Source organism: Leptonychotes weddellii, chromosome 4 (genome assembly GCF_054177405.1).
Source record: "Leptonychotes weddellii isolate Sample4059 chromosome 4, ASM5417740v2, whole genome shotgun sequence".
Lineage (NCBI taxonomy): Eukaryota > Metazoa > Chordata > Mammalia > Carnivora > Phocidae > Leptonychotes > Leptonychotes weddellii.
In genome coordinates this window covers 170,710,965-170,728,158 of record NC_138372.1, presented here as the reverse complement: position 1 = coordinate 170,728,158, position 17,194 = coordinate 170,710,965, and the positions used below count along the sequence as shown (strand labels likewise).

General features: G+C 46.4%; 1 long non-coding RNA gene across 1 annotated transcript in view; it reads left to right on the top strand.

Moving 5' to 3' along the window:
- LOC145721014 (uncharacterized) overlaps positions 1-17,194 on the top strand; it is a 133,643-nt gene that overhangs the window by 112,781 nt on the left and 3,668 nt on the right. The gene's annotated exons all lie outside the window — the stretch shown is intronic.

Here is a 17,194-nt window from a genome sequence, read left to right as displayed (position 1 = left end):
GCTCCCCGTTTACTCCCGGACTGTTGACCGACAGCAGCCCCTCCCAGCTCCCCCTCCCCTCTGTAAAAGAGCTTTGCTCGCCTTTGCTCTGCAGACCTGCCTGTGGATTTGCCAGAGCTGGCTTGTTCCAGGTTGCCATTCCCTGCTGTTCCCGAATAAACCCACTTCCGCTGGTAAGATAGCCGGCAGTTTTATTTTTGAGGTTAACATGGGAATAAGGCTATCCTTGTCTCCATCCCACACCCTGGTCTAAAGGCAACAGGCCACCTACGGAGCATGGTACCCCATGGATGAGAACTGCTGGGCATTTGTTCAAAGGGAGAGGTTGACAGTGGTGGGCACCCAGAGTTTCACCTTGTGCCCACAACACCAAAACTATCTTGAAAACAAAACAAAAGCAAGAAAAGCCTCTCATATCCATTACATCCTCTATGAATTATCTGATTGCAAATAAGGTGTGAGTTCCAAGTAAATGCTTTCCTGGCGTTCATTACATCCATAGAGTTCTCTCCAATAGGAGCTCTCAAATGTCGTATTACAAGCAACAGTGAAAGGCTTTCTTGCCTTTGCTGTATTCCTGGATGTGTCCTCTTCCCGTGTGAAGCGTTTCCCTCTAGGAGGAATCATGTGGTAGTGCCTGAAGCCAGCTTACTGAGAGCCTGACACATTTATTGAATTCACATGTATTCTCCATGGTATGAATGACCTGACGTCTGGTAAGTATTGAGCTCTGACTGAAGGATTTCCCACATTCACTACATTCGCTTCTCTCCAAAATGTGTTCTGTGCTGGTGAATCAAGTGTGACATCTGAACGAAACCTCTCCTGTATATGGAACACATATAAGGTTTCTCTCCAGTGTGTATTCTTTGATGATTGACCAGGTATGAGGTTTGACTAAAGCCTTTTCCATACCTGTGACACTTACAGGCCTTCCCTCCAGAAGTGCAGTGGTTGACCGAAGCTTTTCCCACACTCTTTACATTCAAGAGTGTTCTCTCTTGTGTGAGTTTACTGATTTTAATGCTATTTGCTCTCTGATTAAAGGCATTCCCACATTCATTATAGTTACAGAGTTTCTCTCCAGTAACAGTTTAATACAGTTTGAATCCCCACTGAAGGCCTTGCCACATCTGGTACATCTGGTACACCTCTATGGGGTTTTTTCCCAGTGTGAATTCTCTGATGTTTAACAAGCTTTGATGTCTCTCTAAAGCCCCTGTCACATTGATTACACAGTTTCTCTCCACTGTGAATTTTCTGATGTTGTATGAGGATTGAGTCTTGATTAATTTCCCCCCATACTCCATACATCCGTGGGCTTTTTCCTAGGATAAATTTTCTGATGCTGAATAAGTTGTGGGTACTTGCTGAAAGACTTCCCACACAGATTACATCCACTGAACTTTAACCCACTGGGACCTGTTTGGTGTGCATTCTGGCTTGAATCATGTGGAAAGCATCTGCCATATATCCCCTGTTGACCAGCTCTCTCTCCTGCTGTGTCCCTCTAAGCTACAACAGGTTTGTGCCCAGAGTCAAATTTTCCCCAAATTTGCTACATTCCTGGTATTTCTCTGGTCTATTAGTTTTTGTTTGTTTGTTTGTTTTGTTAAGATTTTATTTATTTGAGAGAGACACAGCGAGAGAGGGAACACAAGCAGGGGAAGGGGTGAAGGGAGAAGCTGACTCCCTGCTGAGCAGGGAGCCCGATACGGGACTCCATCCCAGGCCCCTGGGATCATGACTTGAGCCAAAGGAAGACACTCAAGTGACTGAATCACCCAGGCACCCCTGGTCTATTAGTTTTGACAGGGAAGCTGAACACGTGCCCAGAACCTCTCTTTTGGGAAAAGAGCTTCCTCCTTGACTTTACTGTGATTTTTTTCTCCACAAGTGTTCTGCTCTTGTCTCAGTCCCACAAGCTTGCTGAAACTCAAACACCTCTGGGTTGAACATTAGGAAAATTTTGTGAGTTACTTCTTATAATTCTACAGAAGATTTCTCCTTTGGAGTTGACTGTGCTTTGTCTTGACCTGAGAATCTGAAACAAAGAATGAAAAGTTAAAGCTTCCTTGCGAAAGGAGAAAGAAAGTAGTTACTCTTATGATTAAGCCAAATCAAATTTTCATGTAGCTTGTACGTCAGCCTGATCAGAGCTTTATCCCTTCTGTTAAAGACTTTACTCCATTTTATCTTGAATCACAGTTAGTTGTTTGTGTCCATCACTCTAGCTGGACCTGAGATTCTAAGGGGAGGTGCTTTCTCATACTGGTCTCCAAAGCACCTCAGTGACATGTGCCACAAAGCAGGCGCTGACTCCAAAGAAGCAGGCGAATGCATTTCAACAGCTGCTTGCTGAGTGCCTTCCACACGCCAGGCAGCTCTAGTGCTGGGATTTGGTGATGAGTGAAGACCCTGCCCCTGGAACTGACATTCTAATGAGGAGACTGACAATAAACAAATAAATATATGACAGCAGATCAGGTAGGGACAGAGAATTCCTTTGAAAACTGGAATGTTCTTCCAAACCCGAACGTAATGTGACGAAGACAAGGACTTGGATTTGCTTGCTCTTAACCCCAGCACCTAAAAGAATGCCTGTACACAGCACACAGAAAGCGTCTGTTGCATGAATGAGTGAAGGGATGGGAGGCATGTTCCAAATGTAAACACAATGCAGAGTTCTGTTCATACAGCCGACCCTTGAACAACTCCCTGTGCAGTTGGAAATCCACATACAACTTTTGACTCCCTAGAAACTTAACTTCTAATGGCCTGCTGTTGACTTTAAGCCTTACCTATAACATAAGCAATCAATTAACACATATTTTGTATGTTATATTATTATTTTCTGTATTCTTACAATAAAGTAAGCTACAGAAAATAAAATGGCATTAAGAAAGTCATAAGGTTAAACTATTGGGACTGCACCAAAATAAAAAGCTTTTGCTCAGTGAAGGAAACCATCAGCAAAACAAAAGGCAACCCACTGAATGGGAGAAGATATTTGCAAATGCTATATCTGGTAAGGGGTCACTATCCAAAATATATTTTATTTTATTTATTTATTTTTTAAAGATTTTATTTATTTATTTGAGACAGAGAGAATGAGAGAGACAGAGAGTACATGAGAGGGGGGAGGGTCAGAGGGAGAAGCAGGCTCCCCGCCAAGCAGGGAGCCCGATGCGGGACTCGATCCTGGGACTCCAGGATCATGACCTGAGCCGAAGGCAGTCGCTTAACCAACTGAGCCACCCAGGCGCCCTCCAAAATATATTTTAAAAACTTACACAGTACAACACCAAAAAAGCCCCCAAAACAATGCAATTAAAAAATGGGCAGAGGACCTGAATAGACAATTTTCCAAAGAAGACATACAGATAGCAAATAGACGTATGAAGAGATGCTTAACATCACTAATCATCAGGGGAATGCAAATCAAAATGACAATGAAATACCACCTAGTACCTGTCAGAATGGCTAAAATCAAAAACACAAGAAAAAACAATAAATAACAAGCGTTGGCGAGGATGTGGGAAAAAAAGGAACCCTTGTGCACTGTTGGCAGGAATGTAAATTGGCGTTGCCACTGTGGAAAACAGTATGGAGATTCCTCAAAAACTTAAAAATAGAATTATTATATGACCCAGTAATTTCACTACGTATTTACTCAAAGAAAACAAAAACACTAATTTGAAAAGATATATTCACCCCTATGTTTATTGCAGCACTATTTACAATAGTCAAGATATGGAAGCAATCCAAGTGTCCATCAATAGGTAAGTGGATGAAGAAGATATGGTGTATATACAGAATGGAATATTACTTAGACATAAAAAAGAATGAGATCTTGCCATTTGCAATAACATGGATAGACCTAGAGGGTATAGTTCTAAGTGAAATATCAGAGAAAGACAAATACTATATAATTTCACTTAAATGTGGAATTTTTTTAAAAGATTTTATTTATTTATTTATTTGACAGAGAGAGACACAGTGAGAGAGGGAACACAAGCAGGGGGAGGGAGAGAGGGAGAAGCAGGCTTCCCCCCGAGCAGGGAGCCCAATGTGGGGTTCAATCCCAGGACCCTGGGATCATGACCTGAGCTGAAGGCAAGACGCTTAACGACTGAGCCACCCAGGTGCCCCTTAAATGTGGAATTTAAGAAACAAAATAAATGAGCAAACAAAGCAAAATAAGACAAAAAACAGACTCTAAAATACAGAGAAGGAGCTGGTGGTTGCCAGAGGGGAGGTGGGTGGGGAGATGAATAAAATAGATGAAGGGGATTAAGAGTACACTTATCATGATAAGCACCGAGTAATGTATAGACTTGTCAGATTGCTATATTGTACACCTGAAAATAATACAGCACTGTATGTTAATTTTATTTATTTTTCTAAGTTTTTATTTATTTATTTGATAGAGAATGAGAGCAGGAACACAAGCAGGGGGAGTGGGAGAGGGAGAAGCAGGCTCCCCGCTGAACAGGGAGCCCGATGTGGGGCTCGATCCCAGGACCCTGGGACCATGACCTGAGCCGAAGGCAGACGCTTGACGACTGAGCCACCCTGGCGCCCCTGTATGTTAATTTTTAAAAGAAAAAAATCATAAGGAAGAGAAAATAAATTTGTTACTCTACTGTATTGATATTGTGTTTACACTGTCCAGTAGCAAGATGAGTCGTCTGTCAGTACCTACATCAATATTTCGTATATGATACAAAACACTGTAGGTATTATAGGTATTACTAATACTAGACATCAAAAATAAAAAGATAACGTGAAAAAGAAATTCATATTTATTTACAGGCTTAACAATCTATGCATTGATAATGTGATTGCTTTATGGTAGCCCAGTGTAACTGATATGATTGCTTCACATTAGCCCAGCCTATACACCAATAAGTGAATTGTTATAAAATTTGTATGGCATACAGTATTATAGTCATATTCGTAATACAATATTGGAAACTGTTACTTTAAAAAAACACTTACCTGTGATGATAGGCTGATACACATTTTCTCCAATTAGGGGAGAGAGAGGAGTACCGTACAGTAATGTAATTCTTTGAAAGCAATATTATAAAACAGAAAACTGACACATTAATTTTATATTAAATATCACTCACTTTATGCCTCTGCAAGGATTGGATACCTACTTCCATATGAGTCTTGCCTATGATCTTCTACCTGATGAACACCTAGTTGATGATGATGACACAAAACATCTCATGCAGTTCTTGCTGTACAGTTACTAGATTTTCACAGGAGGACACACACATGCACAACAGGCAAGTTTTGTTAACCATACTGCATGATGATGATTTACTCTTCATTAAGTGGAAGCGATCATCCTAAAATTCTTGATCTTCCTTGACTTCACATTGAGTGGGCTGAGAAGGAGGGAAGGCTTGGCGTTCTGTCTCAGGGTGGTAGAGGTGGAGGAAGTAGAAGGGGAGGCAGGGGAGGGAGGCACACTCAGTGTAACCCTCCAGAAATACATCGTCATTTCTGTCTGACTTTTTGGCTTTTTCATTTCTCTCAAGTGTTTTGTATAAGTGCTAATCCTTCCTCCACTGTTTAATTTCAGTGCTCATATCACAGAAGGGTCCATGTTGTAAAAGAAGTCGAAAGCAGTCTTGAATAATCAGAATCCTTCTGCTAGATTGCCTAATGTCAGTTTGTTTTCTGCTCTGCTTCTGGGACATCTTCTTCCTCATCATCTGGCACTGGTTCAGAAGCACTCATCTCCATCGAGTTGTCTTCTGTTAGGTCCTCTGGGGTGGTGTCTATTAGCTCTTGAATTTCTGCAAGACCCATATCTTGAAACCCTTCACCCCTCACCTTTTTTGCTATATCCACAGTTTCATGATTTCCTTGACTGGCTCTGTTGGAAATCCTGTGAAGTCAGGTACAACATGTGGATAGTTTTCTTTGGAAATAATTTATTGTTTGGGGCTTGATGGTTTTCACAGCCTTTTCTATAACAGTGATGGCATCTTCAGGGGTGCCTGGGTGGCTCAGTTGTCAAGCGTCTGCCTTCGGCTCAGGTCATGACCCCAGGGTCCTGGGATCGAGCCCCGCATCGGGCTCCCTGCTCCGCGGGAAGCCTGCTCCTCCCTCTCCCACTCCCCCTGCTTGTGTTCCCTCTCTCGCTGTGTCTCTATCAAATAAATAAAATCTTAAAAAACAAAAAAACAAAAAACAATGATGGCATCTTCAATGGTATAATCCTTCCAGGTTTTCACGTTGAGTTCATATTGGGGTTCTCTTCCATAGTGTTGACAATCCTTGCCATAGAGTACCATGTATAACGAGCCTTAAAGGTCCTCATGACCCCCTGATCTAGAGCCTATGTTAGAGACACTGTGTTTGGGGGCAAGTAGACCACTTTGATACCTTCAGTGTTGAACTCATGGGGTTCTGGGTGGCCAGGGGCATGGTCCGATATGAAAAGAACTTTAAGAGGCAGTTGCTTGGGGCGCCTGGGTGGCTCAGTTGGTTAAAGATACGACTCTTGATCTCAGCTCAGGTCTTGATCTCCGGGTCCTGATTTCAGGTCCTACATTGGGCTCCACAGTAGTAAGCAGTTGCTTACTGGCAAGGTATTCACTGACTTCACAGACAAAGCATGGATGGAACCAATCCACAAAATGGGTTCTCATCCAGGCCTTCTTGTACAACCAAAAGACTGGGAGCTGGTGATTATCTTTTCCCCTCAAGGCTTGGGAGTTAGCAGATTTATAGATCAGGACAATCCTGATCTTAAACCAGATTGGATTTGCACAAAGCGGTAGAGTTAGCCTTGCCCTTCCTGCCTTAAATCCTGGTGCTTGCTTCTTTTCCTTACCAATAAATGTTCTTTGTGGCATTTCTTTTTTCCAGGATAGGATTCTTTCATCTGCATGAAAAACCTGTTCAGGCAGATATCCTTTCTCAATGATTTTTTAGGAGATTTTTATTTATTTATTTATTTGACAGAGAGAGAGAACAAGCAGGGGGAGTAGCAGAGGGAGAGGGAGAAGCGGGCTCTCTGCTGAGCAGGGAGCCCGACGCAGGGCTCAATCCCAGGACCCTGGGATCATGACCTGAGCCGAAGGCAGACTCTCAACCGACTGAGCCACCCGGGCGGCCCTCTCAATGATTTTCTTAATGGCATCTAAGAACCATCTGCTGCTTCCTTTGCAGAAGCTGCTTCTCCTGTTATCTTGACATTTTTTATGCCAAACCTCCTTCTAAAATTGTCAAACCACCCTTTGCTGGCATTAAATTCTCCAGCTTTAGATCCTTCAGCTTCCTTTTATATTAAGTTGTCACAGAGTGACGTGGTTTTTTCTCAAATTATATCAGAGTCTATAGGTATGACTTACAGCAATCTTGCACCCACATAAAAGCTGCATTTTCAATATGAGATTTAAAAAAAAGGTATTTCAGGGGCACCTGGGTGGCTCAGTTGTTAAGCGTCTGCCTTCGGCTCAGGTCATGATGCCGGGGTCCTGGGATCGAGCCCCACATCGGGCTCCCTGCTCCATGGGAAGCCTGCTTCTCCCTCTCCCACTCCCCCTGCTTGTATTCCCTCTCTCGCTGTGTCTCTCTCTGTCAAATAAATAAACAAAATCTTTAAAATAAATAAAGATATTTCATAAAAATTGCAAGATTTTCACTCCTTCTGGCATAGTTGCAGCAACAGCTCCATGAATTTCCATCTCTCTCTCTCTCTTTTTAAAAATATTTTATTTATTTATTTGAAAGAGAGAGACAGAACACAACCAGGGGGAGAGGCAGAGGGAGAGGGAGAAACAGGCTTCCCACCGAGCAGAGAGCCCGACATGGGGCTCGATCCCAGGACCCTGGGATCATGGCCTGAGCCGAAGGCAGACACTTAACCATCTGAGCCACCCAGGCGCCCCTCTCTCTCTCTTTTTAAAGTAAGCACTATGTCCAGTGTGGGGCTTGAACACACAACCCTACGATCAAGAGTCACATGCTCTACTGACTGGGCCAGCCAGGCACCGCCCCCCCCTTTTCTCTTTTTAATGTGGTCCTTAGGCTGGGCTCATTTATTTGAATGACTCATTTATTTGAGTCCAGCATAAGGTGGACTTTGAAATGGTGGGCAACTGCAGCTGCAGACCTCAATCTACAGCACATATCAAGCAATTCAACTTTTTCTTGTAACATCGTGATTTTCTTTTTTCCGCTTCTTGGGAGCACATTTAGCATCATTCATTAGTGGTAGTTCATATGGGTCCCATAGTGTTGTTGAAGGTTTATAGTGTTACACTAAATACAATGAGAAATACATGAGAACCATGAGAGATCACCTTTTGTTGTGATACATAATTTACTAGAGAGACGATATGCTGATATAGGGTGATTAATGTCGCATGGTGTTTTCAACGGGTCCTGGAAACACAAGCTTACCACAACAGCAACAGGAGGTGGCCAATATTTATCAGAGTAGTACGGTGTGTACTGTTAAAAAATAAAATTCAACCAAGTAAATTTGAAGATCTAATTGGCTTTATTAGGTGATTCATGAATCAAGCATGCAGCAAGTAGAGCGAAGCTCCAAAGGGTTACAGAAAGGGAGAGGATTTTGAAAGCAGAACAGGGAAGTCATGAACAGGAAAAAAGGATTATTTTAGGTTAGGTCACCTTCATTTGGGGACAAAAAGTCCTTAGTATGTGGATTATCTCACCTTCCTTTGGGGGATGGAAAGACCCATGTGACAGATTACCTTATTGGTGCTGACCAGAAAATTTCTGAATTAGACTAGATTTCTGTGACAGGGTGACAATGCAATTAGGTTAGGTATTGAGCCCCAGTTTGGGGACTTGGGCCTGTAGCTTTCTTTTTATTAGTACTGCAGTAAATCTTATGCAGTTATGACTTAATACTGCATCTTTAGATTGCTTACATTTCTCCTGACTACAAATGGCACCATGTGTGGTCTGTGAGTATTTGTGTGTGTAGGTTTTGACAAATTTTAACTTTTTTTTTTTTAAAGATTTTTATTTATTTATTTGAGAGAGAGAGAATGAGAGAGAGCACATGAGAAGGGGGAGGGTCAGAGGGAGAAGCAGACTCCCTGCCGAGCAGGGAGCCCGATGCGGGACTCGATCCCGGGACTCCAGGATCATGACCTGAGCCGAAGGCAGTCGCTTAACCAACTGAGCCACCCAGGCGCCCAATTTTAACTTTTTATAATAGATTCGTGTATATTTTATGGTAGCAAATGATAAAATAGACTAGTACTTACATATATTTTATACATTCCTGACATACCTAACATTTAAAATTTTTTGATATTTCTAGGCTACACAATTTGCCAAGTTTTTCCCAATTGTCACAGATCTCCAAAAAATTTTCTAATACATCTATTGAAAAAAAAATCCGTGTATAAGTAGACCCGCACAGTTCATGCTGGTGTTGTTTAGGGGTCAACTGTATATATATTGTGAAACTGAATAAAGGAGACTCCAAGAAGATGGCGTTCGGAGGCCAGCAGAGGGAGCTCACCACTCCTTGCCGCCGTCTGGAGACCCAGCAAAAGAGAGATTACACCTTGCAAGTAGATACCACTTTCTATCCCCTTTCCTCTATAAAAGAGCTTTGCTTTCCTTTGCTCTGCGGACTTACCTATAGTTTTGCTTTAGCTTGCTTATCCTGAATTACAGTTCTCTGCTATTACTAAATAAACCCATTTTGCTGGCAAAATAACTGGCAGTTTTATTTTTAAAGTTAACAGTATTGTTAATTATTTGTAATCTCTTACTTAACAGAATGTAATTTCCTTTTTGCCTTGGTAATGATTTGCATTTCAATGGTTTCATCTGATGTTAAATTTCCATCTTGGTTTTATTTTGGATCATTTCTATCTCTAACATATTTTTCCATTCTTTAATTTTATCCATCCATTATATAAATACTTTCACCTATGTTTGGCAGGAGGTGGGGAAGGAGAATGGAAACACACTAGTAGGTCTACATCTTTTTCCAGGAAACTTTCATTCACCCTCTCACTTCCTAGCTTACACTTACCTAGAATGGTGAAGGGCAAAGGATTATGGAGCAGTCTTTGGCCACCTCCTAGAAGCCCTGAAAACAGGTGTTTGCATCTTTCTAGTATATGTGGACATGTAATATCTGCTGTCCTTAGCCAAAATACTGACATCCTATTGTGTTACATGCAGATGACAAACAAAGTCACATCCTCTGAGCCCAAACTTGCACATCCAGTGCTCCCATCAATAAAAGCAACTCAGACTCAACATGTTGGATTGGATGATCCTCACAGGGCAACCAGATGACAACAGAAAAAAGTACACTGGAGTCAGCAACCAGTGACCTAAACAGCGATGTGTTCCACGGAATTGGAGGATGAGAAGAGAAGGAGATAAAAGGTGCAGGCAAGCCTTTCGAGCAGCAGCACGGTCAGCAGGGAGTCTGAGGGGGATGTGGGGTTAAAGGAGTCTTTTTTTTTTTCTTTTGTAATGAAAAATATCAGAGTGTATTTGTATGCTCATGGAAATAATTAAATAGAGAAAGACAAACAGATGATGAAGAGAGGAGATAGCAAAGCAGAATCTTTGAGAATTCAAGAGGGAGTGGGTTCCAGCTTACCAGGGGAGGGACTGCCTTAGGTAGGAGCAGGGAAATAATGCTTGTACATTATCAGGAGGGAAGGTGAAGGGCAGGGGATGGACGTGTGTGGTCCTTGGGTTTGGTGATAAGAAGAGTTTTGGTCCATCTGGGTGGCTCAGCTAGAGAGGCCTGAGAAATTCTGTTGGTCACTTGGAGAGTGAGAGACCTACCCTACTGGAGAAAATCACAACATTGCAAGGAAGTGTGAAGGACTCATCTTAAGTTTCAGGTGAAGCCAGCCAGCCCGGTTGTGTGAGGTCCCTGCCTGCAGCGGTCATGATGGGGAACGGCTGAGTTCATCCGCGGTGGGTTTTCTCAGGTGCTACGGTGGAGAGGCAGCTTAGAAGCAAAGGCGCGGAGGCCACCTGTCCACGTGCGTGGGTGTGCAGCGTGTGGACGGCCCAAACGGGGGGTGCGAGAGTGGCGAGCGAGTCCCGGCCCGGTGCTCCAGGGGACAAGCACGCTAGCAGGGGGTACGGCCGTGAGCGGCAGGACAGGGAGAAGATCGACCGAGGACGTTTGGCAGGAGCGTGCAGCCCTCCACGCGCGGTTTCTTGAGGGCGGGAGGCAGGGCGTGGCCACGGACTGCGCGGTGTGGGTTTCTGTGTTCTGCTGTGGGGGAGTTTCGGGCTGTTCAGCTTCAAAATGGAAGCCAAATACAACGTTTAGAAATGGATATAGGTAATAATGGTTTCTAAAAGCTTGAAGAACAAGCCAGACGCGTTAGAAGCTGCTGAAGATGAGGCTGCGCAACGCCAAGCGTCAAGAATGACAGTGAAATGATGGGAAAAGATACGGACTGTCCAACCTGATTAACAAATTATGAGCGAGACTACGAGAACGGGGAACCAATATTTTAAGAGATAATGGCTGATCACTTTCCAGAATCCAGGAAAAGGGAAATCTGAGGTTCAGGGGGTAAGCGACACCAAATCCACACTGGGACGTCTGAAACGGTAACTGCACCACCGGAGGGAGATGAGGAACTCCAGAGCGACCGGATAGGAAAGGTCGGCCCGGGTGCGGACCGAGGGACGGGAAGGAGAGCTTCGGCGGCACCTGCAGCGTGGACGCCCGCCTCGGCCAGCCCCACCCCCCGGGCTCTCCGAGACCGCGCGCGGGCCCGCGCCCGCCTTGTGGGCGGAGCCCCCAGGACCGCGCGCCCGGCTCCCGGCAGGCCGCGCGCGCCCGGGGCCGGATTCCGGCTCCCGGCATGCCACACGCCGGCGCAGGCGCACCGGGTTCTTGGTGGCGCCCCCTGGCGGCGGGAGCGGCGAGGGGCGGGGCCGGGGCCGGAGGCGGGGGGTTGCGCTGGTGACGGGAGGACGCGCGGCTGCGGCGCCCTGGGCTGGCGGCGGCAGCGGCGGCAGCGGCGGCAGGACGCGGACGGAGCGGGCTGCTGCTGCTGCGGCGGCGGCGGCGGCGGCGGCCGCGGGAGAGCCGCAGAGAGCTTGGGCGCGGCGCGCGGGCCGACATGAGGGGCTGTGGTGGCGCGGCCCGCGAGCAGCCGGCGGGTGAGAGCGCGGGCGGTGGGCGGTGCGGGCCGGGAAGATGGCGGAGAGGCCGGCTCTGCGGCCCCCGCCCGGCCTCGAGGAGGTCCCCGGGCCGGCCGTGCGAAGATCCGTGTCCGCGGGGATCGAGGGGGCGGCCGGGCCGCAGCGGGGGCGGGGCGGGGCGGGGGCACGGGGCGCAAGGGGCCAAGGCCGCGCGGGGGCAGGGTGTGAGGTGGGCGTGCGTGCGAGTGTGCCCGGCCATGGGTGAGTGTGGGTGTGAGTGTACCTGGCCCAAGGGTGACTGTGAGGATGCCCCGCTGAGGGTGCGCGCGAGTGTGCGCGGCCGTGGGTGGGTGGGCGTGAGTGGAGGGCAGGGGCAGAGTGTGGGGCGTCGGCGCGGTTTGCAGGGCTCGGTCAGGGCGGGGCGCGGGGGCGCTTTGTCCGGCGCGGGGAGTCCGGACGCGCGTCTTTGGGTCGGGCCGTGGCCGAAGGCCGCGCGGACCTGGCCTCTGCAGCGCCGCGGGCTGGGGCGCTCGGGGGCGCAGCCCTCCGGGAGCTGGAATTCCCTCTGCCGCTTCCCGGTTGCGGGAGTGGTGTGGGTGGAGACAGTGTTCCGTGCCGAGGGCGCGAGTGAGGCCGGCTGTGCCTCTTGTGGGTCAGGACGTCTTTTATTTTAAAATGTGCAGCGGGCTGCGAGGCCGCGGCAGCTGTGGGTGTGTTACATGCTGCTCCCACCAGCAGCTGCTGTGGGCGCTGCGCAACCTTCACCAGCAAAAATGCAGCGCCCTCCCCCCCACCCCACCGCGGCCTCCGTTCGGTGTGGTTGGGTTTAGCCAAACCTCCAGTGACCTCTGCAGAAACCTGCAGTTGCAAGGCTTCGTGTTCCTCCCCTGGTGTAGACAATAGGAGATTTGTCTTTGAAGCCAGTGAGAGGAATTAAACCCTGTGGGTCCAGGGTGCCTCTGTAAACAGCAGGTGGTTCCCGGTCAGCGGCTCCCCTTTCACAATGAGCTAGGTGTGTTTCTCCTCGCTGGGGGAGGGGAAGGAGATTTGATAGGAGGTGTGACTGTAAAACAGGGAGACTCGTTTCGTAAGGCGTCCTGGGCGCAGACTTGGTGACCCTCAAAGGCTTGCTCGCTGAATGAGCAGAGGCCAGTCGGTCTCTCTGCACGTTGTCCAGTGAGCTGTCTTGCCAAGAAGCTGGAGAACAGAGTGAAGAGGGCGGGTCCTGGAGCCAGACTGCCTGCCTCTGAGTCCTGACTCCTCTGCTTATGGCTTTGTACTCTGTGCCTTTGGTTTCTCACCTGTAAAATGGGACACCAGTAATACTGGCTTCCTAGGGTTGCTTGTGAGGACTCAGTGAGTGAACACTCAAACATCGTGTCAGGTGCAGTGTAAGTGTTAGGGGTCACCACTGCCAGATCTGGTTTCCAGGGCCCCCGCCGCTTGTCTGCTGGCTCTGCAGTTTTCTACCAGAGTCACCGTCCTGGGTTTACATTAACTTCAAGTCTTTGACTCTGTTTTCTTGCACAAGCAAGCTGGGATCATATAGGGAAAAACCAAGTCTTTTTATAAAGGTAAATGAGGAACAGATCTTATGTACTTAGATACATTATATGTCAACTATTAGGGATTTGTAATATATAAATTGTTATATAAAATATATTTAGAAGAAGAAAGCTGCTAATGAGCCACTCTAGAATCCTGTAGTCCTTATTGTCCTTGGGGGTAGGTAGGATTGTTGCAGACAGCAGTGAGATTTAGAGCAGTTCTTGGGTAATTCTCCAAATTAAACCACTGAAGCTATTGTTGTTATACTTCACTTAACAGTGTTATCCTTGGAATAGGAAAGATAAGTTATTAACAAACGTAAATGATGGTGAAGAATAAGCAACAGAGTGAGAACTTGGAATTACCAGTTCTGTAACATGCTGTCTTGCTAAGCTGTGGGGAGAAATAAGATTTAACTTGCTTCAGAGCAAAGCAGGAAGAGTCCTCATTTTCCAAGGAGATGATTCTCTTTTTCAGATTTAGGGAGAGTATCTTAGACTTACCCTAGATAACTACATCTCATCTCCTTTAAATCTGTGACACTAAGACTTGGGGGGAATCCTTCTCCTTTAAAGTAGAGTCTTTGGGCATTTGTGGAGTTTAAGGTGAGAAGGTTTAATGTTCAGAACAGATGGTGATGAAACAGCTTATGTGAGCAAAATTTAAAATATCTAAAGATAGATTTAAAAATGTCCATCCCAGCCTTTTCTCCTGCATGTGTGCTGGGGTGGGCTGGCCCCCCCCCCAAGGGAAAAAAAAGAGCCTGCCTCATGCTCTGTCTGGATGGTCTCACCCAGGGCAAGGGTGCCAGCCAGACTTCTTCCCTCCGCCTCAGACTTTGCAGCCAGCCTCCGGATTAGGCTTCTCAGACCCTGCCTCCTCTATTTCTGACCTCAGCCCTTTGGTGCTTTAGGACCATCATCTGGTTGTTTGCTACCTGGAAGAGCTTGGTGCCCTAGGTCCTCCCCCAGCTACATCTGTTCGCTGCAGATCCTACTCATTGTACCTCCTGAGTAGTTACCGAATTTATCCTTCCTCAAATTTATGGTCCAGGGCCTGTGCCCTTTTGCATTAAGCTGTGCCTTCTGGGTGGGCTCCCTCCCTTCTGTCTTCCACATAGCTGCTCAGGTGGTGTAGTGCAGAGCAGTGGTTCTCACCCAGAGGTCATTCATCTGGAGAAGTTTTTGGTTGTTCCAACTTGGAGGGGGTGGGTGCTGCTGGCCCTGGAAGTGTGGAGGCTGGGGATGCTGCTCAGCATCCTGTGATGTACCGGACAGTCCCACGGCCACTATGCCAGGCTTAAGAGCAGGCCCAGAGCATGTCCAGCTGGTTGCTCCCCTGCCCTGCACTCCTCCCTGGCCTCACATGCCCCTTAGACCGCTCTTTCCTTGTGTGCTTGACTAGCACTCTGCTCTCCGGTGACACCAGCCAAGCCCTTGGTACAAAGGCCAAGACCTGCTCCGCGTTCCCCGCTCTGCCCAAAACAAGCAGAGCTTGAGTGGCCCCTTCATCTCCTTTACCCTCAATGGGGCTTGCCCCAGGAGGATCCTGTCCTGATCCCTCCCTTCACACAGCAACTTCTGCGCCCCACCGTGTTCACAGCAGCTTCTGCGCCCAAATGGTGTTTCTGAGCCGTGCCTTTGGTCACTGCACAAACGAGAGTTGTCTCCCCTCTGCACCGGGAGGTCTTTGAGGGCAAAAGAGACCTTTGTATTCTCAGTGTCTGTTTGCAACATTTTCTTAGGGCATTGACCTCAGTAGAGATGTTGGATTTGGGTAGGTTTCACCCCAGAGGAGGATTAACACAGCAGTGGGAGCAGCTCCCTTATTTGTTTCCTCCATTTTGGCTGCTTACAACTACCCAGGGCCTCTCTTGTCTCTTGCTTTCTTAAGTATAATTTTTTATTCTCACAGATTCTCTTTATTTTTGCTTCCTAAAGGGTTAAAAAAATTTCTTTTGGAATACAACATAGTCACATTCACAGTTGGAGAACAGTGCACTGTGTGGCTTCTGTCCTGTTTTTACCCCCAGGAGCCTGGTTCCCCGGAGGCACATACTGTATCTCCTTCTAGAAATACTTTGTAAGCAATTTCTTTTTTTCCTACCCTTTTCAAAAAGTTCCTGAACCTTGCCTTTTTTTTAACTAAATATGTTTGGGAAGTCATCCCATATCAGTGCATTTCCTAGTTCATTCCTTTTCATGGCTGCGTTCATGTTTGGCTCTCTAGAGGTGTTGTGATTTATCTAACTAGCCCCTACTGCTGAATACCTGCTTTGTGTGGTTACAAATAGGTTTGCAGGTACAGAGTTCGGTGATGTGAGAATGTGCCTGTAGGGCCTATCCCTGGAAATAGCACTTCTTTCCTCAATCACTATTTATTCCATTAGATCAGGTTTTGCTCTTGCTTTTTCATGTCTTTAACTCTGCATTTCCTATGGTCATTTATTTCTCCCAATTATCTATATCTTAAATAATATGGTATGATCAGATTAAATGAGTTTCTCAATTGGTAATTGGCTTATTTTTCTATGTTTTTATGGGTAAGAGTGACTAGAACACCTTCACGCAAGCACCTGGACACAGATGTTCACAGCAGCAGCTATTCATGATAGCCAAAAACTGGAAACAACCCACATGTCCATCAACACATGAATGGATAAACAAAATATGGTCTGGCCATGCAATGGAATATTATTTGGCAATAAAAATAAATGAAGTACTGATTCATGCTACAACATGGATGGATCTTGAAACATTGTGCTAAGTGAAAGAAGCCAGACACAGAAGTCCACATGTTGTATGATTTCATTTCTGTGAAGTGTCCCGAATAGGCAAATCCATAGGTAGAAAGTAGATTAGTGGTTACCAGAGCCTGGGGGTTACAGATGAGAGATACGGGGTTATTTGGGGGATAAGGAAAGTAACCTGTAAATGCCTGTGGAGAAGGCTGTGCATGTCTGTGAATATATTAATATCAGTAGATTGTACGCTTTAAATGGGTGAATTGTATGGTATGTGAATTATATCTCAGTAAAGTTGTTACACACAAGGGTGACTAGGATTTTTCAGGCGGGAGCATTCCAGGGTGGGAGCCCCCAGAGAATCTTGGTGTAGACACAGTCCTGGGGTTGTGGGGAGCAGTCCAGTGGGCAGCACGGGGAGTGATAAATCCCTGATGGGTGTCTGAACTGCCTGGCATAGCTGGAGCAGCTCTGGGCTTTGACTCAATCCCTGACCAGTACAACTGATCACAGATAACTTGCTTAACATCTAAGCCTGGGCTTTTGTGTGCAGATTAGATGATGTCTGTCCTGCTGCAGCATGACTGAGTCCTGGAGGGTCCTGTAAATTACTGAGTGTTATATGTGTATAAGGTTTTTTTTTTTTTTTTTTAAAGATTTTATTTATTTATTTATTTGAGAGAGAGAGAGAGAGGGAAACAGCATGAGAGGGGAGAGGGTCAGGGGGAGAAGCAGGCTCCCTGCCGAGCCGGG